Source organism: Anser cygnoides, chromosome 10, assembly GCF_040182565.1.
Source record: "Anser cygnoides isolate HZ-2024a breed goose chromosome 10, Taihu_goose_T2T_genome, whole genome shotgun sequence".
Lineage (NCBI taxonomy): Eukaryota > Metazoa > Chordata > Aves > Anseriformes > Anatidae > Anser > Anser cygnoides.
In genome coordinates, this window is record NC_089882.1 from 11,190,542 (window position 1) to 11,215,005 (window position 24,464).

At 45.5% G+C, this 24,464-nt stretch overlaps 1 protein-coding gene and 1 long non-coding RNA gene across 11 annotated transcripts in view; one reads left to right on the forward strand and one right to left on the reverse strand.

Moving 5' to 3' along the window:
- FHIT (fragile histidine triad diadenosine triphosphatase) overlaps window positions 1-829 on the forward strand; it is a 560,843-nt gene extending 560,014 nt beyond the window's left edge. For all 9 annotated transcript variants that reach the window (XM_067003237.1, XM_048073721.2, XM_067003233.1 and 6 more), the window contains one exon: window positions 491-829. The gene's annotated coding sequence lies outside the window, so the exon portion shown is untranslated. The remainder of the gene's footprint in view (window positions 1-490) is intronic.
- A 14,589-nt stretch (window positions 830-15,418) lies between these two features.
- LOC106035494 (uncharacterized) overlaps window positions 15,419-24,464 on the reverse strand; it is a 196,668-nt gene continuing 187,622 nt past the window's right edge. For both annotated transcript variants that reach the window (XR_010833937.1, XR_007166928.2), the window contains 2 exons: window positions 22,491-23,700; window positions 15,419-22,221 (listed from right to left, as the gene is read on the reverse strand). This is a non-coding gene — a long non-coding RNA (uncharacterized lncRNA). The remainder of the gene's footprint in view (window positions 22,222-22,490; window positions 23,701-24,464) is intronic.

Here is a 24,464-nt window from a genome sequence, read left to right on the forward strand (position 1 = left end):
TCCTATGACTAGCGGTCAACAGAGCTGGGGACTGTGCTGCCTTACTCGGTGACAACAGAGAGGTGGCTTCACTTCATGGTTGTTTTTTGTAAAATGATCCTGACCTCCTTTGGTGGGTGCTTTGTGAGTTAGGAATGAAAAGCACAATATGAAAGACATTAGTATTATTTGGAAGTGAACTTTATTGAAAAAAAAAAGTATATAATAAATCAAACAAATGCTTCCCTTTCTTGCTCTGGTATGTGTTTTTAAAGTAGTTGTGTGCAACATTTTTTTCCTTTTCCTATACCACAGGCTATAATAGAAGATGAAATGTGCTGTGTGTGGATTTAACACTGAATGTTTCCTTTTGCCTATCACTGTCAGTGTTTCCTGATGGAACACACTAATGAGCACATAACCTGTTAGCAATAAACAGCCTTACATTTTGTCTTACTAATACAGATCAAAGATACTATTATGTTTAACTGTTATGTTTGATATTTCTCAGGTAACAAAGTGTTTGAAAAACATCCTGTGACATAAGAAACTCCCCGGAAAGACCTCGTTCTCTTGTTCTCACTGGCCCTGGAGCTGCAGCTGAACAATTTTATTATGTTCTACAAATAGGGGATTCTTCTATGAAAAATTTTATTGGACCTTTGGATATCGTCAAGGTTGAATTTTCAGCTAAGACAACTAACAGCACTGATTCAAAATACTGCTCTGAGTAGTAACTCATATTTTTCTGAATTGTATACTTGGGAACAAATCATTTAAAATTGTCCCTTGGTCTAAATTGAAATAAAGTGCTAGCAAAACTGGGTAGCTGCTGCATTTAGATACATTACAAAGCGTTTACTCTATGTTGTGCTTTTTGAGATTCAGTTATTGCGTGTGGGCTATCATATCAAAGAAAAATTAGATCTTTTAGCAACGTGACATTTCATAAAAAAAAAAAGTCTTTGTTATAGACTAGACAAGATAAACTTGGAGATCTACCCTTTTGCCAGATAAGATAGTAAAACAAGAAATATGTACAGCTTCTTAAGATCTCTCCTTTCTCCATTGCTTCTAAGGCATTGTCAGAAAGTTTCTGGACCTTAAGGTAATAGAAAACACTTCTGCAGATCAACGAATATGTAAAGCTGCTCATGCCATAGTCGTCGCATTAGGGTTAGACCGGTATGAAAGTCCTGCTTGCAGCAATAGACAATGTGAGTGGGAGCCACCCATGTGGAATGCTCCCTCAGCAAGGAATGCTGTGCTCAGAGCCCCGCAAAAGAAGGAACCCACCATGGGTTAGCTGTTGATTGCTAACATATAATAAAAAAAGACGTCAAACAACAGATGGAAGGGAGAAGAAATGAGTCTGCAAGATATGCATGAAAAGAGCACCAATAATCTTGCTCTTGAATTATGGGAAAGCTACAGATGAGGTTTTCTGTATCCCCTGAACTGGGATGGAAAATCACGTGCGCAAAGTCCTTCAATAAGAGCTGTGCAGAGGGGGGGGCATGGGCTGCAGGGCTTACCTGAGCACTGGAGGACTTTGGGGTCAGGTCCAACCCAGATTCAGGCAGTGCTTTGCATGCCTGGCAGTGCCACGTGCTCACTGTACAGAACATATAAAAATGTTTCAAAACAGTCTGTCCTGCAGGGTCATACCCTGACTTGAGAATTATGACAACGCACGATAGACAAAATGATATATAGCATAATTTTTCCTATACACTGCAGAGGAATTCACTCTATTGGTTTGAAGTCTTTCTGCTGGTCAAATGCAAACAGAAACACTAGAGTAAGATCATTGATCTTTGATTCCAGATTTTACTGTGTTAGCGTTAAAATATTGCTACTGAAAAGCTGGTTTGTTTTCAAAGATTTGCCATGACGCAACATGGCAACCTATATAATCCATTAGCCCTTTGAAAAATTGTAGCTATTGTAATGCAATTCCTTTTTCCAAGCAGAGTAAATGAAAAGGCCATTTTGATGGTGTCTGCACTTTTTGGACCCTGAACAAGGTCTGAATAAACAGGAAATGAAGGTAAAAGGGTAAGAAGTGACAGAGAAGAAAAGGTGAACAGACAGGCCAGGCAAAGATGCTGGCAAATGGGCCAACATGAACAGTTGCCCTTTTACCCTTTATTATTTAAAGTAGCTGTGATTTCACGTAGAAAGAAGACAAAGGTTGTGCTAGTGGGGAAGTGCTAAATGGAAAACCTGAGCATCCGCTACATTTGCAAGGTATTTCCAAACCTCAATGGCTTCCTGTTAAGTATGGAATATTCTATATTAATGCTGCAGCTCATGATGAGCAGGCGATGTGCCAACCATTTTGCATGGGGGCTGCTAAGCAGACGAGTGCTGAGCTGTATGGAACATTTCATTTGTGTAAATGAGGCGGCCGTTATCACAGCACTAAAGGTCCTTTTTTCAAAAAAAAAGCCTCCTGTGGCATTATACACAAAACAACCTATTTATGCAGCATGAAAATATTTATGTGCTGCGCTCCAGCTTAAAAAGGGAATTTGCAATAGATGAGGGACATGAGAAAGGATTGCAGTGGGAGATAAGAAGAGCTTAGAAAAGGTAGATCATGAAGTACATGACATCCTGCAGCAGTATGTGGAGTAACACCCCTGTACTTTTTTAAGACCTGAGCCTTGAGGATGGTGTCTGGATCATTCGTATCCTTCCTATAGACTTAATTTCCTTCAGACAGGGCATTCTATGCAAAGATACAGTTACTGGAAGTGCAAGGATGCACTTCACTACTTCACTGAAGGCATTGCTGGTCTTCGTAAGAAACCCTTTTTTTTTTTTTTTTTTTCCCAACCTCAATTTCTTGCCCTTGTAGCAGGACCTGGGTCATCTCCAGCACGCAGTGTGCCCAGGGCTTGCCTTTTTGCACTGGGGGATGGTGCAAGACACTGAGCTCCTCCACCGAAAGGAGAAAACATGGCAGTGGCTCAGGTGAACGTGGTACAAGTAGAGTGATCCCAGTGGCATGGCTTCTTAATATGGGGTAGAGATAACTGTGCTTTCTGTTATGTTGATTGGGACTACGATCCTTGTCCTTATACACAAGCAAGTTTCCCAGACTTTCCATTACTAGAAGTTCACTTACTTGAAGTGAGCAGTTCCTCCAAGGGAATGCGGTGACTGTGCCTGCGTGCCTCTATTTTCATTAGCAAAACAGCTGTGTTTCAGGCACGTTGCTCTTTATTGACTTTTGTAGAACAGGCTGGGAGTAGGATGTGGCTCCAGCTGCCCTCTTATTCCTGTTTGCTTTAAAACAGAAATTGCAGGAGAGCTGTCTCGGGCACAGTTAGTCCTGCGGGCAGGAGAATGGCCGACCCTGAGAGCACTGATCCAATGGGGACACTATCAGCCCGTGGACCCAGCTGCTGCCACAACAGGCAGCCCTGGCTAACAGTCCGATTTGGAAGCCACCTGGCAGCCATCTGCTCACACACGTACACTTTTGGGGCTGGGCAAAAACATTAGGAATCAGCTCTGAAGGCTTTGGCACAGCGGCAGCCTGGGCCTATGTTGTTCTGTGCAAGGCTGCAGGCACCTGGCTTCTGCAAATCCGTTCTTGGTTTTCCAAGAATGCTCATCTAGACCACAGTTATGGGTCTTTGTGCAGAAAAGCAACTTAGGTGGCTAAGTGTCCTGCTTGCACTAAGGGAGTCAGGTATTATTCTACAGTGCTGTCAATTAAGGCTGTGAGTACAGCAGGAGCATATATTTTTAATTACCTTTCAGTAATTCAGCATCATTTTCCCTCCAGATGCATCAGCATCCTTCCCAGCACCCCTGGTCCTCCACAGGAGTCAGTGCCACCCCAGATGGCTCAAAAGCACTCACAGGTTGATGGACCAAAGGGCTGGGGGTGTGCCATGTCAGCTTCTTGAAGTTTTTGTATAGTACTTCAGAAATCAGTGTCACGCTGCTTGTAACTCCCTCTGAAACACACACATCCCTCCCACAAGTGCCAGGCTCTTATTTGATCCTGTGCTCAAATAGGAACAATCAATTAATGTTGTAAAAGGTGAGAAAAAAAAAAAAAAAAAAGAAAAAGAAAAGAGTTTGGTCTGTGCATGAGCCTGAGTTGGCTGCAGACCCATGACAATGCCCGAGATGGAGGCTTCTGGCTGGGATGGGGGACGATGAGGTCAGCTACTGGCTTGTGACAGCACCCTGAAAGGTGCCTGGGGACTGAGCACCCCCTGAAATAAAAACACCTGAATGCATGTAGGATCTGGGGGGTGATCTCACAGCATCTGTGAAGCAATAAGAACCATAGTGCGCCACTAGCCATGAAGCTAAAGAAAAACTTTTAAGCCCAAATACACACGCAGTGACAGCCATGAAAGTACCTAATTCATTTCTATATCAGCTCTCTGTGTCCTCCTATCCACTCCCCATCTTTAGCTGTCACTGCAGTCGATGGCTGCTGAAAAGCCTTGTCCGATTCCTGCATCTGGTTCTGAACGTACAGGCCAGCAGTGCTGTGAAGGAGAAAATGCTGCTGCTCATGTAAGCTGTCCTGTGTGTTGGCAGGGCTGTGGGTTTCAGAACAGAGTGATGTATTTCAGCTCTTGTGAAATTTCTGAATAATCAGCTCATCAAAAAATATCATGCAGAGTTCCCTTGTAGTCCTCTCCAACTTGCCACCTCTCCTGCCAATAGCTCTGTAGGGTGACCACAGCTTGGCATAGCCCATTAGCAGAGCTCTGTACAATCACTCATGAATAGAACTGGCTGGAAAATGCAATTTTTCTTCTTGGGGGGAAAAATATTATTGGGGAGGGGAGGGGGGGGCAGAGAGCTTTCTGCCTTTGCATTTCAGGATGAACGTTTCCCCCACTGTTCTCTCCAGCACCCGCTTCTGCTTCCCTGCCCATTCTTCCCCATCCCAGTTATTAGATGACTCCAGGAAGATAAGGTAAAAATAAAAATCCCACTTAAAGTGGCAAAGTTGTCGACTGCTGTTTGACCTGCTGCAGCTTTTGTGGCCTCCCAGGTTGGGAGCCTCACTGCAGGACACACACCGGCCTGCTGGCACATTCACAAGCCAGGGCTCCTAGGCGAGGTGTCCTGGGACCTGCAGTTTTTGCTGCTGCTACCCAGCCTCCTGTTTAGAGTTTCTCCAAAATATCACCCTGAGCAGCCCCAAAAACTGCCCTTTGGGCACCTGGGGGTTGGTGAACATTACTGCTCACAGGAAGAAGGCAGGTCCTGGAAGGGCAAAGCCAAGCAGTCACCTCCCTGCCTGCGGCTGCTCCTCAGCCGTGTCCCACCAGCACATACCCCACCCCACTCCTTGCCATCCTGCATTTCTCAGCCCCAAGTTAATGCTACTTTGGCTGGGCAGAGCTGACTGCCTCACTGGGAACTCTGATGATACTCAGAGACGAAATGTGGGAAGGCCAGGCTGGCTGTCCCTGTCTGTCAGCCATTTTAGGCCTGTGGTGGCTGCACTGTCTGTGCCACTCATTGTAACATGGGCCTAGCAGTAGTGCAAGGCCCTGTGCGCACACACACAGGACATGACTGCATCTGTCAGTGAGTGGGAGCTGGGTGGCTCCAGCACCATTTTGGGGCACTGCCTGACCCCCCCCCAACTCTGCCCTGACACAGCCACAGCTCTCAGCTCTGTCCCTCCTCACTTGTGTCACCCTGTCCATTTCTGCTCAGGCTTTTGTCATTTCTTTGTCACCATAGTGACAGGAAAAGAGTGATGATTGCTAGAGTAATTTCCCATATTAGCTAGTGCTGGCCTTTCAGCCTAAATCAGTGCTTCATTTTCCTTCAGCTCTGGCTAAGTCTCAGCAAAATGGGGCTAAAAAGTGGTGGCAGGGGGCCTCAACGCAGGGCCTGCTGCCAGCACCCTGCAAGGAGAGCCTGGGCAAGGACAGGGCCCCTGGGTCCACGTCAGTGCAGAGCTGTGCTTGCCTTCTGTTAGTAGTCATGCTGTGCGTCTTGGTGAGATACAGGATACACATACGCACACAAATGCGTACTTGAAAATCAAGCTTCTTAAGTAAGCACATAATATGTTTAAATAACAAACAAGCCATTGAAAAGCAGAGAAAGGTCACAAAATGTGAAATGGAAACTGTTCCTCCGTTCTCTGCTTCAGCAATGCCTGTCCCCACCGCAGAGGAGGATTTATTAAGAAGAGTCAACCTTCATTTCAGGCATACTGCCTTTTGTCCTCATATCACAACATTAACATTATCCCCACATAATTTTGTGTATTTAATTTTACAATAGACTGTGCCAGTGAGCACTGCCTGTAAATATTTGATCACTGCCGTTCCTCTAGGATTATCTTATCAAGAGTAAAGATATTAAAATAGAAATCTTGTCATGTTACTGCCTTTATACTTCCAGCCTGAGAGTTGATTGACAGAAAATGAACTGCCTGAACTAGCTCTAAAGTGTCTTTTCACTGAGAGCTTCAATGCCAGAGGCTATAGAAAAAAAAAAAAAAAGAAAAAAAAAAAAAAAGGTAGTCATCAGAAACTAATGCCTTGCTGTAGTTATGGAGCTTTTGTACTGAAGATTAAAAATATGAATCTACTAGGGATTTTTTTTTACAAGTGCAAAATGGTGGTGGTCTTTTTGCTTTTTGTATCTTTTTGCCATTTCTAATGAGCCTTTAGAAGAGCCTTCCCTTTCCCTTCTGCACTTGAATATTCACCGCAGCTCACAGACATGGGCTGAAGTTTTGCAAGAGTAAGCTCTTGACTTATCTAACCTACAAAATTTCTTTTTGGTGATAAAACGGATTGTGAGCCAGGACTGAATGTTCCTGCCTAGCTTGGAATATCAAACCATGATAGACGAGTCAAGGTTTCTATTTATGGCCAGTTAAAGACACACCAGTAATGCTGTTTTAATGTTACAAAATTGCTCTGAAATAGTCATGTGTCTGAAGAGCACCATGCTGTAAATACATCGCCATTCCCTGAGGGCTTAGCCAGCCCGTGCTCCAGCACAAATCAATGAGAGTTTTTGCTGTGGTAAGGACCCAAACGCCAATTCAGAAAAGTGCCTAAGCACAAGCAAACTTTAATCACAAGCTCTTGTTCCTTAGAAATCGATAAAGACTTAAGCAGGAGCTTAAGAACCTTTTCTTCTTGGGGGTTGGAGGGTGGTACACATCCCTGCAGCACCTGCGCCCATGCAGGCAAAGGGCCAGCAGTTCCCGGCATCCAGAATAAATCTGGCTCTGTCCCATTGTGATCCTGGAGGGCAGGAGAGGGTGGCTGGTTCACAGATCTGTCCCATTGCAATGACAAACTGTAGCCACGAGCATTAAATCATCCCAGCCCTTCACAGCAGTAACAAAGTGCAAGTGTGGGATGACTGCAGTTGGAGGGGCCAGAGGAGAAAGTGCAGCCTGGAGCATCGTGTTTTGGCCAGATCATTGCTCCCCCTTTTTTCCCCTCCAACATGAGCAACTGTATGAAATGAAAATAATTGGATGCTAAGCAGCCCATTACAGCGCTATCATGAGAGGGATTTACGTGGGTGACTCCCGTTAGCAGTAATGGGTGGTCCCTTCCACGCTTTCCCTGGACTCTCGATGCAGAAAAGGTTGTCCTAACATTTCACTTACGGGAAAGGTCAAGAGCTGTGGTTTTGTTCAGTGTGCTCAATATATTCAATTAAAATATGCTGGCATGTTCATCAGCTATTAACTGTCGTTGCAATAGCTGTAATTAAACAGATACTTAGGTGTGAAAGGAAATCCTTCAAGACGAGCTCTGACACAGTGGCAAAGAGCAGGGGCTTCCCAGGTCTCCATCATGGGTTTCCTCACATCTTTGCACGACTCAGCCACTGGGAGTTTTCCATTCCTTGCTGTGGCAGTGGGGGCGTGAGGAGGGGTGGCATGTGCCCCTGACAGCCACCAGTTCCCTACAGGGGGGTCATGTCAGCAGAGAGTGAGGGGCTGGCAGGGTCCCTTCCCTGTGGGGGCCAGGAGCAGGTGCAGAGGGTGCTGAGCACTGGCACTGTGGGGTGTTTGGCAGCCCGTGGGGGGAACCAGCTGAACAACGTTCACAAGCATGCAATTCACTCACAGGAATATCATTTATGGAGTTCCACTTGTACGGATAAGAAAGGGAGTATGAGAGAGAGTCGGCTGCTCTGGCATTTTTAGCAAACTCCAAGGTTTTAGAGGGTTTAGCAGTCGGTGGCCTCCGATTCAATGGGCGGTAGGGAGTTAAAAGCCACACACCCTGCTTTGAAATCTTCCTCCAAAGAGACTGAAATGAAGGAAAGCCCCAACTAGTGCAAAGCAGAGGAATGAACTGAAGGAAGCAAAAAGTAATTACTCGAGCCAACTGCTCTAATTATACAGACACAGCAGAGCAATGGTGATAGCAATCATTGGCGCTCTTAAGATGGATAGTGGGGAAATGGAGATATAGTAGAAAATAACACAGTCTAAAGAATTAGTAGTACTCCTTGTGCTAAAGAAGGGGGGGGGGGGGGGGGGGATTCATCAGACATGTGGAGACATGTGGAGAGATGGGTGCCACAAAGGAGAAGCGTAGCAAGAACGCCCAGAACTCCGACTAGCACAGATTTCCACAGATCTGAGAACAACGGGGTGCTGGGCCAGGCGTGGTGCCACCACCATCACTGCTTTTCCCCAGGGACCTTTCAGGGCCAAGTGGCAATTTTTTTTTCCCAGCTGTGATGTTCCCATCAGCCTGTTTAGTCTTCCATATGCACCTTCCTACATGCTGAAATACGGCATTTCCCTAGGAGGCCCTGGAGCACGTGTACCCTTCACATGCACTGATCATCTGCTAATAGATAGTCTCTGAGTTGCTTGATTATACATACTCAGTTATAGCTTTATACACCTAATGGCATCCAGTGTGCAGCTCAGGTTGGCTCCAGCACAGGACTGGAGTGGGGCACGATGAAGACCAGCACCACGCTGCATGGCCACAGGTAATCACACTGCGAGTGATGAGCTGAGTCTGCTCCCTCTTGCCATGGGCCTGGGGGCAGGATGGGGTGCCTACTGCCAGGCCATAATGGCTGGCTTCAATCTCCTGTGCACTCATGATTCTCCAGGGCCTTTCCTACAATATCCCAAAGCTCCTTCCACATTGGTGTCATCCTGCTCATCAGGTGCCATCAGCAAATGCCTGTGTTCCTCTGCTTATGCATCCTTAAAAAAGATAGTGATCAAAGTGAGCTTCAGCCCCATCCTTGACAAACTTCTCCAGCCCTCTCCTTGAACCATTACTGGGCCCTTTCAGCCAGTTCCTCCCCCATTTTTGAAGTATTTGTTGAATTCCTGTCTTCTCCAGCATGGCTTATAGCATTAAATATTCAGAGCACAAAGGCAGGGGCTTCACTGAAATCTCAGAAGAGAAGAACTGCTGGATTTCCTTTATCTGCAAGATCAGCTAGGGATTTAAGGTTAATCTTGGTTGGTAAATCATGTTGCATTTTATCCCATTTGCCTTCACGTCTCTGTAATTGGTCTTTCAGAAAAATGCCACCAAGTGCTGAGTAGTGGACCCTGTTCACTCGACCATCCCTTCTTCAATAGATGCACTACATTTGCCATGCTTCACTTAGCCTCGCTCCTGATTTGACACACTCGTTAAGCATCCACCTATGGGTCTATGTGCCAGATCCTTCAAAATTACAGGACAGAAATTGCCCGTTCACTGCTGTTCGGCATCCAAGCACACTATTTAGGTGCCTAACAAACCCAGCAAAGTATCTAAATGCCTAAGAACCATCCTGTTGATAGTTGCCATTGGGCAATTAGGAGCCAAAAAATCTTGACATGGGCTGTCAAATCTGGAACTCCATTTCCAGTTGTCTGTCTTAATCGCCATTTCTGTCTTCAGCCCCCTTGCCACACTGCCTTCAGCCCATGCTCCTCATCTTCCTCAATGAATAGCCAAGCATTTCTCCCACTTCGAGGAAGGGGGGCACATAATTTTGTGCCTTCCCACATAGTCCTGCCATGTGCTATGCTCCAGTCTTCTCTCCTTGGTCTCTCTCTTGCTCTGTGGATGTAGAAGCTGTGCATCTAAATAGTCTCTCCTAATTCTACCTAAGCATGTTTTTTGGCAGGACTTGCTTTATCCTTCCTTTCCCGACGTGCTGCACACAGCTTCCTTTGTTGCCAGGACTTCCTTCATTGTTCCATTTAGATTCATCTCATTCTTTGTCTCTTTTCTAAGACTACATTTCACATCCAGTTCAGCCTCCAGCTCCTTCCTGGAAGTTTCTTCTCCTTAAACTGAGAGGCAGATTCCAAATTCAAAGCAGGTGGCCTGTCCCTCCTGTTCGCAGCGTGGTGATGCAGATGGCAGAGTTGTGCAGCTCCTTGGGTGATCAAGCACTTAATAAATTTCCAGCCAGATATGTACAAAAAAAAAAAAAAAGAAAAAAGAAAAAAGAAAGAAAGAAAAAAAAAAGAAAAAGAAAAAAAACACTCAGGGAGCAGACAACAATGCAAGAATTTTACATAGCTGCACACAAGCAGAAAGGTTGCATTGACTGGAATCTCTGCTGACATTTTGTGTCCCAGATAACATGAACCCAGGTACTGCCCATGCTCAGGGCTCCTCTGGTCATGCCCCTCCTGAGCCTTGTCACCAGCAGGGAAGGGAGCACTGAACCCCAAACCTCTCTTGGCATAAACCATGCTGTGTAAACTGTTAGCAAGTCTCTGGGCTAGAAGCACTGAGCAGAGACCTTCTGGCCATATCCAGAAGCACAGAAGAAAAGCATCCCTTAACATCCCTTGGGATCTCCTCTGAAGAACTAGGGTGATGCTGTACTTAGCTGCTCTCATGGCAGTGACTTCTCGATTAGGTTCAGACAATGATTACCAGCAAAATTAGAGGAAAATAACTGTTGCAACCCAGGGAGTGCTGGGTGTTTGTGCACACCTGTGTGTGTCCCATAGGATAAGCTTCAGCACACTTCATGTAAATTGGTTTTACCTAGAGAAAGGCCTGGAAATGTTGAGAGAGGCTGGGGGGGGGGGGGGGGGGGGGGGGAAATCCCACCGTACCCATCCCCTTTAGAGAGGCATGAGGGGAACCACAAAAAAAAAAATGCAAAGTCTCAGGCACCAGCTGAAAGCCAGGTGCTCCAGGACACCCTTTGGGGGCGTCAGTAGCAGCAGCACAGGGAGCTGCACAGCCTCTGGCCTAGCGGGGCCTAGGCCTCCTGCACAGGCAGCATTGCTAGGCCTAGCGCCACAGGCCCCTGGCAGCAATAATCTCAAAAAAGTCTCACACACGTGTGTCTACTAACGCTATGTGTGTGTGTGTGTGTGTGTGTGTGTGTGTGTGTGTGTATACATATAATATAAAATATATGTTTTTGTGTGTGACTGTGTATATATATATATATACACACACACACACACACACACAAATCTTAAATATTAAGACCTTTTCAAAAACCTGTATAAATATACAGTGGAAGTACAGAATATATAAATAATTATATTAATAAATGTATATAGTATAATATATGCAATATATTATGATTGTATATAGCATAATATAGTTAAACGTGAGTGATGATAAGCATATTCTGCAATTATATATTTTATGTATACATTTATATTTTCAAATTGTGTGTGTATATATATACATATTCATATAGATACACCTATATTTACACATGTCTGTATGTAAAGGCCTTTTAAAAGAACCCAGAAGGTTTATATTTATAGGACACATAGAATACATAAGTAAATGTGTATATATTACGTTATATAATGCATACATATGTGTGTGTATCTATAAAGGTCTTATAAACATGTACATCAACACATTTGTAAATATATGTGTACGTATGTGTGTATATAACATAAACTTGTACATATGTATATACAGATATTTTCTACATATAAAATACACAAGAATCTTTTAAAATGTCTTTTGCATATGCAATGCAAACAATCAGCATGTATACATATATATATATAAAAATATGCATGTGCATATATATTTTTATGTGTGTTTGTGAGTATTAATGAACGAATAAGTAAGGTGACCAGATCTCATCAATACTTTGGCAGCCTTGCAATGAAAACTGTGTTCTCTACCTGCTTTCATTTAAGCAGCCCCGTTTTAATAACACTTGTTTGCTGCCTGACAGATACAAATTTAAAAGATGCAGATAATATCCTGTAATGATGCTAAACAATAAACACATATATTGTGTGTATATATACATGTATGTGGACACACATATACACATGGGCTTGTATTTCTCTCTAGGAACACCAGAAGGAGAAGCTGCTCAGGTGTGGTTTTGAAGCTTGGCTGGGCAGAATAAAGGGGGAAAAGAAAAGCCAAACCCACAAGTGTCTTTAAGCAGCAGCGCTTCCAGCCCACTTTTGTGCCTGCTCTAGCTTGTTGCTCAACCTGGCAGTGCCGCTGCTTCGGCTGTGTGTGGACAGTGCTGTGTTCGGCTTGTGCTATTTCTCACTTGCTTAATTATATCCTGCACTTACAGCTTTACAGAGAACAGATGTGTAGGCTTACCTTGGGACAGATACATTATGTATACAGCATTAACTTCACACCCATACAGTCCCCATTTTAATTACCCAGACAGTGGGGGACCAGGAGATTTTGCTGGCAGAGCAGTTGGTTTCATTAGCAATTCCCCAGACCTCAGCTGGCTGCAAACAGCCTCACCCATGCTGCCTGAGCTGCCCTGCGATCGCAAGCCTCCAAAAAAAAATCACCAAGAGAAAGAACCAAAGGCCACATGGGCATGTATAGGCTCTTCGTACCTGCCTGAGATTCACCGTAAATGAGTACATTGGAGAAAAACCTCAGAGTGGCACAAAATGTGAGACCATAGGATGCTGAAAGACAACCTGGACTCAGAGCACTGCAGTAATTTGTCTGATCTCTGACCCCTGCCAGGGAAACATTAGTCTGACAGGTCCCCACAGGCTGTGGCGCTTGGCTGATAAAAAGCCTTTTAGCTACACTCAGAGGAGGGGTTTGATCTCGTCCTCTCCCAGGTTTTAATAGGTGGCAAAGCACAAGCTAGCGTTTGGTTTTGTCACTCCATTTGACACATCTCCTCTTTGAACTGACACAAGCAATGCCCTTACGTTTTGTTAGCTCCAAAGGAACCCACAGCTTCTTTCTCAGGTGCTGAAACTTCCTTCAAATTTTAACAGAGCTAAATTGGAGTAAAATTTTGCTCATGCAACCATAAAGGAGGTAGAACTGCTCTGAGTAGTATTTTCCCCATCAAGCTCATGGCATCAAAGCTGGGCAAGGAGACAGTTTCTACATTTGTGCTGTTCCCAAGACAAGCAGAAAGGGAGGGCCATTTCCCTGCTTTACCCGTTGTGTCCCTGCCAGGCGGCAGCCGACTCCGCGGCCCCTTTCCTGCAGCCACCTCTCATTATCCCGGCTGCCCGTCTCCCTGTCTCCCTGCCCATGCTGCAGCCATGCAGCCCTCCAGTTCCAGCTCAGGGGACAAACCATCAATATACATATGTCAGGTGAAATTAAAATTGTCCCTGTGAGTTATTCTGTGACACAAGCTAGCACGGGCAGTATTAAAACCTATTAATTAATATTTAATTAATTCTTCTCCTAGCCTATAAACATGAAGTGCTACTGCAGAACACAGAGGCAATTATTTTCTAGGGTGCTTTAAGACATAACTTTCTGAGTTATAAAAGCTGCGTATTTGTTAGAAACAGCGTGAGAAATCTGTCACTGTTAGAGCCACTCTACCAAGACTAGAAAAATCCTGAATAAACTGCAATAGGTCAACAATTTGCCAGAAATATCAGCTGAATCAGGAACCTGAGGTTTCATCTCGCTGGAACATTACTTATTATGTGCACAAAGAGCCCTACCTCAGCAGAACACCGTGCATTACTTACCCGGGGCCAGCGCGGCATGCCTCATGTTTCACTAACTTCCACCCATTCAAGCTTAATTCTTTGCTTAGTTATTTCTCATCTGCTTTCTGAACCGGGAAGGAAGGGCACTGAGTGGGACGGGAGAGCGCTGAACCCCACAGTACAAAAGACCTTTGCACTGATGAGGCACGTCAGTGAACGAAATTTGGCTGAGGAAGCCAGCTTTCTGCAAACACGGTGCTCGCTGCTCGTCCCTCACTTGGCAATGATGTAGAAAGTATGAGGGCACGTTTCCATTTGTTTCTGCTTGTTGGGAAAATGCTCTTCCAGCCAGTGGTGCTCTGGGGTCTGTTCTTCATGGTGTGTGCTCCCCCCACGGCTGGTAGTGGCCTGGTGGATACAGGGGTTGGGGGGATTGGAGGTGGTGAGCTGCCAGGGCTGGTGATCCCCGAGGGATCCAGCACTGCTTGGTCCATGAATGGTGTAAATATGTCCATCCAGGCCTTTCCTCTGCTCCATCACTGCCAAATGGAGGAGGAGGAACATGGAAATATGTCTCAGATGGGGTAAAACATACCCCTAAGCAAGTATCAAGGAGAAGTAATAAAATGTGTCATTATTTGCATTTCTCAGGCCCCTGTAACAGATCTGTGGAGGGCTTTGAGGAGGTCAGATGTCAGTCACTGGGTCAATCAAGCCTGCGAATGACCACCCCTTTCTGCCCGCCAGCTCACCACATCTTGAAGGGGCAGCAGTGCTTTTTGTCTCCATCCCTACATAGATGGATGACATTTATTCAAGCAGTGACTGCCTCAGTGGCCTTAGGAGACCCGGGAGGCTAGGCTCCCAGACAAGAACCTTGGTGGCCTTTTGGAAAATTCAGCTCTTTGTTTCCCTGTTGAAAGTGGAACAGGGAGAGGAATAAATAAATAATAAATAAATAAATAGAAGAAAAAAACAATAATACCCCTTTACTGAAGTTGTCATGCAATGAGTCATTTGCTGCCTGACGGGAGATGGGCCAGCGTCCCTCTCTGCGCTGCAGTGATTTGACTAATTACTTCTATCTGCTCCAGCAGAAGAGCAGCCTCCTCCAGCCTCTCTGCTGTCTGGGTGCCGTCTGTCAGCAGCAGAAAAGCAGCCAGGGTTGGGAAATGACATCCTTCTGTTTCGGGCTGTGGCGTTTTGCCTGTTCCTTACCCCTGCTGGGAGGCAGGTCCCAAAACCAAGAGCTCCTGCTCAGTGAAAAGCTGGAGCCTGAAAAGCTGGGCCTGGGCAGGTTGGGCATTTCAGGGTTGGTGTCCGGCTGCTTGCATCTCCTCAGCAGGTTGTGGTTGCCCATTTTTCTCCTGGTGAATTGGGACACCAGTCTTGCTTGAAAATTGGTGAAGGCAAAGGCAGAGTGGGTAGGGCTGGCTCCAGCTCTTGCGAAATGTGGCATTCCCCTCCGAGCTCCTAAACAGGGCCCGGGATATCGGGAACTGTTAATTAGAGGTGAGCGTTATTAAAGTAAATTAGAATAAAAAGGCAGCTGTGTATGCAAACTGATTACATTTTTACACTTGTTTAAAATCACTACTGTGATTTTTAATTATAGTGGATCAAAGAAAATAACCACATTAATCCAGTGTAATCACGTGCAAGCTGATTTGATAACAACGTTGTATTTAATTGGCAGTAAGCTCAGGCAACGTTAAACACAAATGAAAAGCACTGACACATTCTGAAGACTAATTAATATGACAGACTGGTAGCAAACGCATTGTTTATTACTACTAATTTCCAGTAGCTGGTTCAACACCATTTTGTTACCATGATCCCCGGTGCTGTGTCCATCAATGCATGATATTTAAAAGGAAAATGAAACATGATTTATTTTAAGGAGGAACAAAGGAGTTCAAAGATAATTAAATTATGCATTTCAAATACCAAGCTGCAGATAAAGAGCTTCAAAATACAGGATTTTTCTCATTCCAACTGTAAGTCCCCTTGATATATGCACATAGCTCACGTTAATGTGCTACATCAGTGATGGAAGACACTTTTTTCCCTGCACATTTTAATGTAGTTAACAAATGGTGATTTTTTCAGGGCCTGACACAACTCTCAGTGAAGTAAACAGAGAGATTACCCTCAGGACCCTGCCAAAGCCCAATAAGTCACTGGAAGAATTTCCTTCGGCTTCAGTGGGCTCTCAATCATATCCTAAGCTTTTCAGATGAGGGCCTGTTATCTTTTTTTTTTTATGCTTAGAAAGTACCTAGAAGAAATGAAGAACGTTCGTTCAGATAAAGTCTTTTAAATACAGTGTCCTGAAAGTTTCCTAAAGCTGTCCGGAATCGCATGCATTGCCATTCTCCTGCTTGGCTGTGCTACCTTCCTCACTTGGTCCTGGACTGTAATGGCACATATTTGTCACACCTTGTTACAGCCTTGGTCAATAGAGTAATGGAATAATCAATCATCTATATTTTAGTGTGAGACATAATAAATACAGTGCATAATAGTCAATCAGGTCTTCACCAAAGAAAAGTTGAACAATTACAGTGGTTGTCAATTGTAAACTGCCTATGATAAGTATGCAAACATTGACCCCAAGTGTTACACTGAGAACATGGAAATTAAAATCATCTATCTTACTCGATTCAAAGCCTCCCATATTGCAAGGGTGGTATTTAAGGAAAACCTTGGCCGGACTCAGATTGCTTCTTTCAGTTAGATTAAAATTAAATTAAGTCAAAATTTAGAAAATACTGGTTTAATTAAAGATACTTCACTAGCTCATAAATTATACATTCTCCTTCCTGTGGCGAAGTATAAGTTTGATACTAGGTGTCAGAGCTGCGGAGGATTCCTAAAGGTTAGTTCACATTTATGTGCCATATAAAGCAGGCTTCGAGAAACGAATGACTAATTATCGAAGTTACCAAATTGCTACCCTGGCCTGCTTAGCAAATGTGGTCCCCTGACTTCGGCTAAAGCAGTGTTTTCTTCAGCAGCTCAGTCCAAGTATGCAAAGTAGGACAGCTGAAAGAGACCTTGGCCAAAAGCAGACATTGGCATAGAGTCAAGCATGAAAACATTAATAGATAAACATCCAGAAACTAATTATGAAATGTAAAAAGTCCAGCTATACTACACAGACTGGTGCAAGGAATACTATCTCGGTCTCATTGGCACGGCAGCGAATGGAGAAGCCTCGCAAAGTAGCTTTCCTTATCCTCTTACCAATGCGCATGTTAGCTAAAGGCACATTCATTTGAATTAGAGAAAACAAATATTTTTAACTGTGAAACTGATAACTCACTGAAACAAGCTGCAGAAGGAAAAAAAAAAAAAAAAAAAAAGACAAAGATTGAGACCGATGCCTTCCTGGAAATCTGCTATTGTCCCGAGCACGTTATTGGGATCATCTCCAGGGCAAATGAAATGCATGGTGATATGGAGCAGGCCAGACTGGAAGACTTAGCGACTCCTTCTGAACTGTAAACTTCTTTTTAAAAAGCACTCGATCCCAGCAAGTTAAAACTAAATGCAGTGGGATGTAGGCACACCCGGACTGAAGGGCAAGGCAAAGAGTTGTCTTTTGGACCTCTGTCCCCTTTGGTGTGGCTCAGCTCCCCCCATTACTGGCTATTTGGACAGCAGCAGTCCCAAGCCCTCCCGATGGCACTGCCACAGCACTGGGCTTGTCCCCAGCACACGTCATTCCTCTCCCTAACTGCAAGGCCCGATCTCAGAAAGCACCCTTGCCCTGGCAGGAATTTAGGTGTGTGTTCATAAAGCTTGTGCTCCTGTCACGCTGACTTCCCCCAAGGAACCAGTATCCATCGACACTGATGTGTGCCGAATCAACTGCTGAGTTGTAAAAGCAGCCATTACGACACAAAAGGAGCCTGACAAATGCTTCCTGCGAGAGCGGAGCTGCTCTGGGTGACAAAGATGCTCGTCAGCACCTTCCTGCCAGGAACAGCAGTGGTTTCAGCCCAGGTGCCGCACTACAGCCTTGCAAATGCTTGGCAGTGAGATCCCAGGTATCAGGTGCCCATCGGCGCTGAGGCAGACTGCTGAAGATGAAGGCAGGGTGAGGCACCCTGCCTGGCTCCAGGGGTGGGGAGGAGAGCTGGGAATCTCCCTTGCTGCTCGGCAGCACGACTGCTCACCGAGACACAGTCCTCCTGCCAAAGAGCAGCTCTGGTTGCCTGAACCAGGGCTAAAGACGCACATCAGCACATCCTGAAATGGTTGAAAAAGCTCCTTAGACCTTTAACCCAGCCATTAGGAGGGTGCTGGGGGGCAGACCGGGGAGCTGAGCCCTTTGGCACGCCTCTCGGCTGCCTCGTGCCACATTTTGAAAAGCTTTGCAGAACCACAAAAATCCCCCCCGAGCTGGTTAGATGCCCCTGAGCTGATTATTCAGATAAGCCACGAAGAGATAAGCTCTGGTATCATCAGAAAGGGTGCAAAGCACTGTCACACGAGGGAGAGCCGGGCAGGATGTGAACTCTATTTAAGCAGTCCCCCGGTAAAGCAGCTCGCAGCCCATGCACAACTGACTGTCAGCTCCCTTCGAGCGCTCCTTTGATTGCGCCGCTCTGTGAAGGAGCACTTGTCACTTTTTATCGAAGGAGAGGGGAAGAAAGCAAGGCAGCCTGCTGCTGGGAGAAAAGATGCCACTCACTGTTAGTTAAAATATAGACAGCTGCGATGCCCTGGCTGCTGGTGATTGAGGACCAGCAGGAGTGGGAAGGAAGCATCAGTGCAGGACAAGAAAAAGAAAACAGCAAGAGACCTGAGCAAGAGCAGAGAGGAGAGGGAAGGGGCTCCGAGTTCTGGCTGTAGCTGGTGCTGAAATGCCTGAATCGTGGGATGCTGGGGATGGGATAAAAGGCAGCCTCAGAGTCACCCAGTGCAGAGGATTTTTAAGTCCTCATATAACAAAAGGACAATAAATATTTTGGTGCTGCCTTACCGGGGCTGGTTAGCCTTTACAGGAAGTTATCCTCAGCACGTTATGAGTACTAAAAGAAATGGAGCAAAGCCTCAGCACAGCACAGCCTGTCCCACAGCCTCTGCCTTCCTGCGCCTGCAGACTCGAAGTTGTGCAGTGAAATCCCTCCTGGAGGGCTGGAAATCCCCCACTCCAGAGCAGGAGTATTCAAGCACTCCGACTGTATCTTTGCAACCCAGCCAACAGAGGCAAACAACCCAGGGAAGGTAAAAATCTCAGATAACAGAGAGCCCCTTTTCCTCCCTTTGTTTGCCAGGGTTTTGCTTGTTCCAGATAGCAATCAGCAAACAGAAAGCAGCGCACAGAAATGTTCAGGCAGAGAAAGCCCAATTTCCCCTCAGCCACTGGTGCTTCTGCTAAGAGTTACTTTGGCACATTAAAAGGCGCCAGAGATGACAGCAGTAACTGAAAAGATGGAGGGAATTACTCCTCAGACGTAGAAGAAACCAAAATGCAAGGCAGTATCACAGCATCCTGACCGCCACGAGGCAGAGCGCTTCCCGCTGGAGCTGGGAAAGGTGATATCTAACAGCTGGATCCCGCAGACGAACTGGTTTGCTTCTATGGTTTTGTTGCTTCTAGCAAAGCAGAAAATATTTATAGGTATTATTTTCCTAACTTCAGCTTCATCCTTGCCAAATTTATATATTAAAAAAAAAAAAAAAAAGTGCTCTCTGGAAGTACTTCCCACCTGGCTTGCAAGGTGCAGCCCATCTCCCTGTCCCAGCACACGCCTGCAGTGGCAGCGAGGCTCCAACACCTTGTCCCAGCTGCAGGGTTTGAGGATCACACCCCTCTGTGAAGTCACACATGGTGTATTTGTCCTGAAGCAATGACGGATAAAGTCACTAAAATCACTTATCTACTCACTTTAGTGGCATTAGAGTGAGATTAATTTAACGTGCTGCAGAGGGTGGATAAGAGGAGATCTGATTTTTCGGTTGGTGCTAGTGGTCATTAGTCTGCTAGATTTCCTAATGCACGCTGCTTATGCTCATGCTGCATTTTCCCTTTAATGTGAGCACAGGGGGTCACTCACAGACACCACAAACCTGCTACTAATACCGCTCTGTCTCACGGCAGCACGTAGCCATCCAGCCTGGCAGCAGAGCCCCGTCATGCTAAGAAATTACACATCCCTTTGGCAGCAGACGATCCCAATGTCACCTTCTCAACAGGCAACCAAAGGATGCAGGAGTAAACACAGGACCGGCCATTCCCCTGGAAGCAGAGCAAGGGAGAGCCTCCAAGTCCCACAATATTGAGTTGTCATCTGGACCTGGCTACATTTCCCTAAGACTCGCTTCTGTTCCTCTCAGCTGCTAGCTGATAGGTGACATATGGACGTCTTCATGCTCCTGGCTGTCTTGCCAGAGGTCACAGTCCTTTCTTTTCCCCTGGTAGGATGGGAGCAGTTCCTGGAAGCATCGTGGACTTTTCCCATCCTTTCTGCCTTGCCATCGCATTAGCTCCTTGCTGGGCACTGACGTGGTGGGGAAGGACTTCAGGAGCAAGCCTGCCAGCTTCCAACCTGTGGGGTATTTTCCTACAGTAAAAACCCCACAGCAGTACAGGGCTGGCTCACGCTGCAGGCACTGACCCCACCGGCAAACAGGCCCAGGGAAGGGACGAAAACAGCACAGGGAGCAGTGCCACAGCCTGCAGGCACAGCCCAGCGCCCACCAGGGGACACGTGGCCAGGGCCACCCGTCCTATGGCACGGCTGCTGGGGCTCACCCACGGGACACCTCTGCATACAGCATCTCTGCTATGTAAAAGCTTATTTATTGTCTTTTTTTTTTTTTTTGTCCTTTCTGTTCCTTTTTGTTTTAAAAGACAAGACTGCAGATCTTGTCTATCCCAGGAAATGCGTTACAAAACTGCAATTTGCCTGTCTTGGCTCTCTCACCCTAGCATTGACCCTAACGGTGAACTCCCATGAATAAGTCTAATCCTGTTTTTCATGTTTCCCCAGGTAAATGAATATTTATGAATCATTTCTCCAGAGCCAAAGCATGGCCCTTACAACCGGCCATGATAGTTCAATTTGTTTTCTTGCCAATTCTTGGAATTGTTTTTTTTGTTGTTGTTGTTTTTGTTGTTCTTTTTGAAACTTGGGAAAAAAAAAAAAAACCTCTCGTTCCCAGTTGGTTCTTATCAAAGTAAGTGTGTTTTTTTTTTTTCCTAACTCAGCTGGTGCTTGGAGACTTTCCAATCGGCTTGAATGATTAATGTGGTGCCACTGACTTGTTTTGTGTTTGTATTAAAAAAAAAAAAAAAAAAAAGCACAATTCATGTTTTCCAAAGAGCCAGTTAGGTATCTCTGATTGACCATGCAATGTAAGTTTTAAATTGTTCTTTGTGTGCACAAAATGTATAGCAAAAAGGAAGCATTTCCACGGAGATGAATGGAACAGTCAAGGTTAGAGGCACAGGCTAAAAAAAATACCGCCTCTCAGCGAGCTGCGCATTAGACTATAATCATTACAAAGCCAGGTCTTAATATCCTACATTCATTTAAGGGAGGAGATTTGTTCTTATGCCTACTACTTATTTAGCTAGTCTAAATTCGGTTTGAATAACAAAACAGCTTTTCCAGTTTAGCTGTGCTACCAAGTCAAGGTCATTCCCCTTAGAGAAAGATCAAGATCCTTTATAAGGGGAAAAAAAAAGATGACTCTCGCCCCGATTGATCTGCTGAACATCATTAGCGAAGGGTAAGAGATATCTAAACACGCTCCCTGGTTCATCGATTTGCATGGGTGCATTTTGAGTGGGAAACAGAAGGAAGTTATGCAATTACCTCGAGAAAAAAAAATGTTCCTTTAGTGGTATTTGGAAATAAAATAGAGTTGTGAAGGGGGGGAGGATCCTGATGGGCTCTTACAAGCTGTGCGTTTGTGAGTCAATAAAGCGGTAAAGAAATGCAGCTCTATTGATTTGCATTATGTGCTACTTCCCAGGTGATAGCTCAGCCTTTTATAATGTTTTCCATCCACTGTTTTCATATTTTCTGTAGAAGTTTGATAGCACTTAATAGCACATATTTATTTAGAAATAATAACTGTTTGTGTTTAAACTCATTAGACGAAGACAGGCCACTGTAATCCGCTCACTCAGGGACTCCTTGGAGAAGTGTGCAGGAGCTACCCCCAGAGAGTTTAACTTTCACAGGAGACAAAAGTTATCACATTATAAAATCCCACACAGCAGAAAACATTGGATTCTTCGCAGTGATTTTCTCCGTATGGCAGGGTGAGTTTCGTTAAAGCCTGAGAGTGAAGGGCAGCTTTCCCAGATTGCCCTGCTGCAAAAAGAAAGATCATTACCAGGGATGCAGAGATTGTTTCAAGGGTTACAATTACCCATGATATATTAAGGGGGGATTCTCTGCATATGTATTATGTATATAGACATACGCACACACACCCTCAGTCCTCTCCAGCTAAACAGCAAGACCCCGACACATTCCAGTGTGAGGACACCTGAAAATGGTCTGTGAGGGTTTGGTTTCTTTTAAATTCCAGCTCCTGTTTTATCCACTGCAACATTAACCAGTCAGCTCTATAAAAATACCTTTTTTATAAGCAGCAAGCTCAAAAAATGCAGGTGGCTCAGCACTGTTGGCTCTGCAGAGGACCAAAGGTGCTCTTGCATCTCCACGATGCTCATGGATAAACCATGCTTGCTCTGTCGGGAATTAATTCACAGTTATCCTTTTCCAAGTGGTTTGTCCCAGGTCACAGCAGCATCGCAGTGACCTCCAGGGCACTCGCTTGTCCTCTCCCCAACCCCCTCCCCAGGGCTGGGCTGCATTCGGTATGCCCATTTTTTCCTGTTTCTTTTGCTATCTCAGCCAGATTACCGATACAGGGTGCAGCTCCCCACACCTCCTCTCCCCCCTCTAGCAAAGAGGATTCAGTGGGGTCGCATCACCCTTACCCACAGCTGGAGGCGATGCTCAAAGAGGGCAGGATGCTAACCAGAACCCAAACCTTAACGAACCATTGAAGAAAGACACTGCAGGCAGTCGTGAGAGAGCCCTGCCTTCTCCTCTGGCACATGCACCAGGCAGCTCTGGCAGCATATTTGCTGGTTATCATTGCTGTAAATCAAAGCAAAATTAGCATAATTGTTCGGGTCCAGGGTTTGTTTTTACTGGGGTCATAAACAAGCTGATGACATGGGTTTTTCTTTACACCACACTCTAATTGTGCTGGCAGCCTAATTTCCAACACCCTGCTCACCTCTGTTCCATCGCAACCGTGTTAACACCAACCTTCTTCAAAAGAAAACCAATTGTTCCACGAACGCATCTGAATTCAGCAATATTTCTGTCAATCCAGTGGGCTGTCTTTACTTCTGCCTTCCTTTAGGAGACAATCATTGCCTGCTGGGACTTTATGCATAGATTGCTAACTTGCTGTGCATACACTGATGCAAAGAAAGAGCTTTGTAATTTAAATAACAGACTGTGGAATTGATGACAGACACAAACACGGTCATTCACCCAGCTGTAGAAAACTGCAACTAAGACTCCAGCAGGAGGGAGAAGGAAACATATTGCTTTCTTCAAGGACCAGAAAGACAGCCTGCAGCCATGGCTGTCTCACGTAGGATGCTACACTTACACATGCAAAATAAAGCAGCACACAGTGATGCCCGGAGGAGAAAAGGTTTCGCGGTGTCCTGATCTGAGCAGTAGAGACTTCTTCCGTATACTCACCTACCTGGATCTTCAGTCCAGCTCTGCCACAAAGTGGAAATGCTCCTTCTTGCAAGGAGACTGAAAAAAAAAAAATGGGATTTACAAAAATCCTGGTGTAGGCTCCACAGTCCCTGGAAAAGGCAGTTGAGGAAGCCTCATCTGCTCAAGGAAGGCAGCAGCTCCCTGCTGGGCAGGATCACACCCGCTGACAGCACCTGCACCAGCAAAGCAGAGAAGCAAGGAGCTCTCTCAGCCTCCAAACTGAGCCTTTTGCCCTGGATACACCGCAATTTACCCCCAGTCACAGGCTCCCCAGCTGGCAGTGGGTCCTGCAGCCACCACGATGCCTGCTCCGAGCACGGACCTGCAGCTGGTGGGGGGCACCAGGAGCAGCCCCGACAAACAGCCCGCTGTGTAAGAGGGACACACTGCAGGAGAGGCCCCAAGGGACTCCGTCAGCAGGCAGAGAGCTGGGGAGAGCCCTCCTGCTGCTGGTAAAGGAGAAGAGGGTGCAGGTGGACAGGAGCATGGGCCAAGGCTGGGCAGAGTCCATGTTGTGTGTCAGCTACCGGTGTCAGCTACCTTGCAAAGGATGACAAGGCTGCTGTGGACAATGACAGCAGGACTATTGAAAATTATTGTAAATACCTTTCCAGGTGAAATAAGCCTCCTTAATCTGCTGTGTCTCATTTGCATGGCAAGAAAGACTTTTTTTTTTTAAAAAAAAAAAAGATAACTACATTTTCTTTTTGTAAGGAAACAAAGACTCTGACAAGGCCCTTAATCGTCAAATCAGTATAAACAACATTACAATACATTAGACTTGGAAATGCTAAACTGTG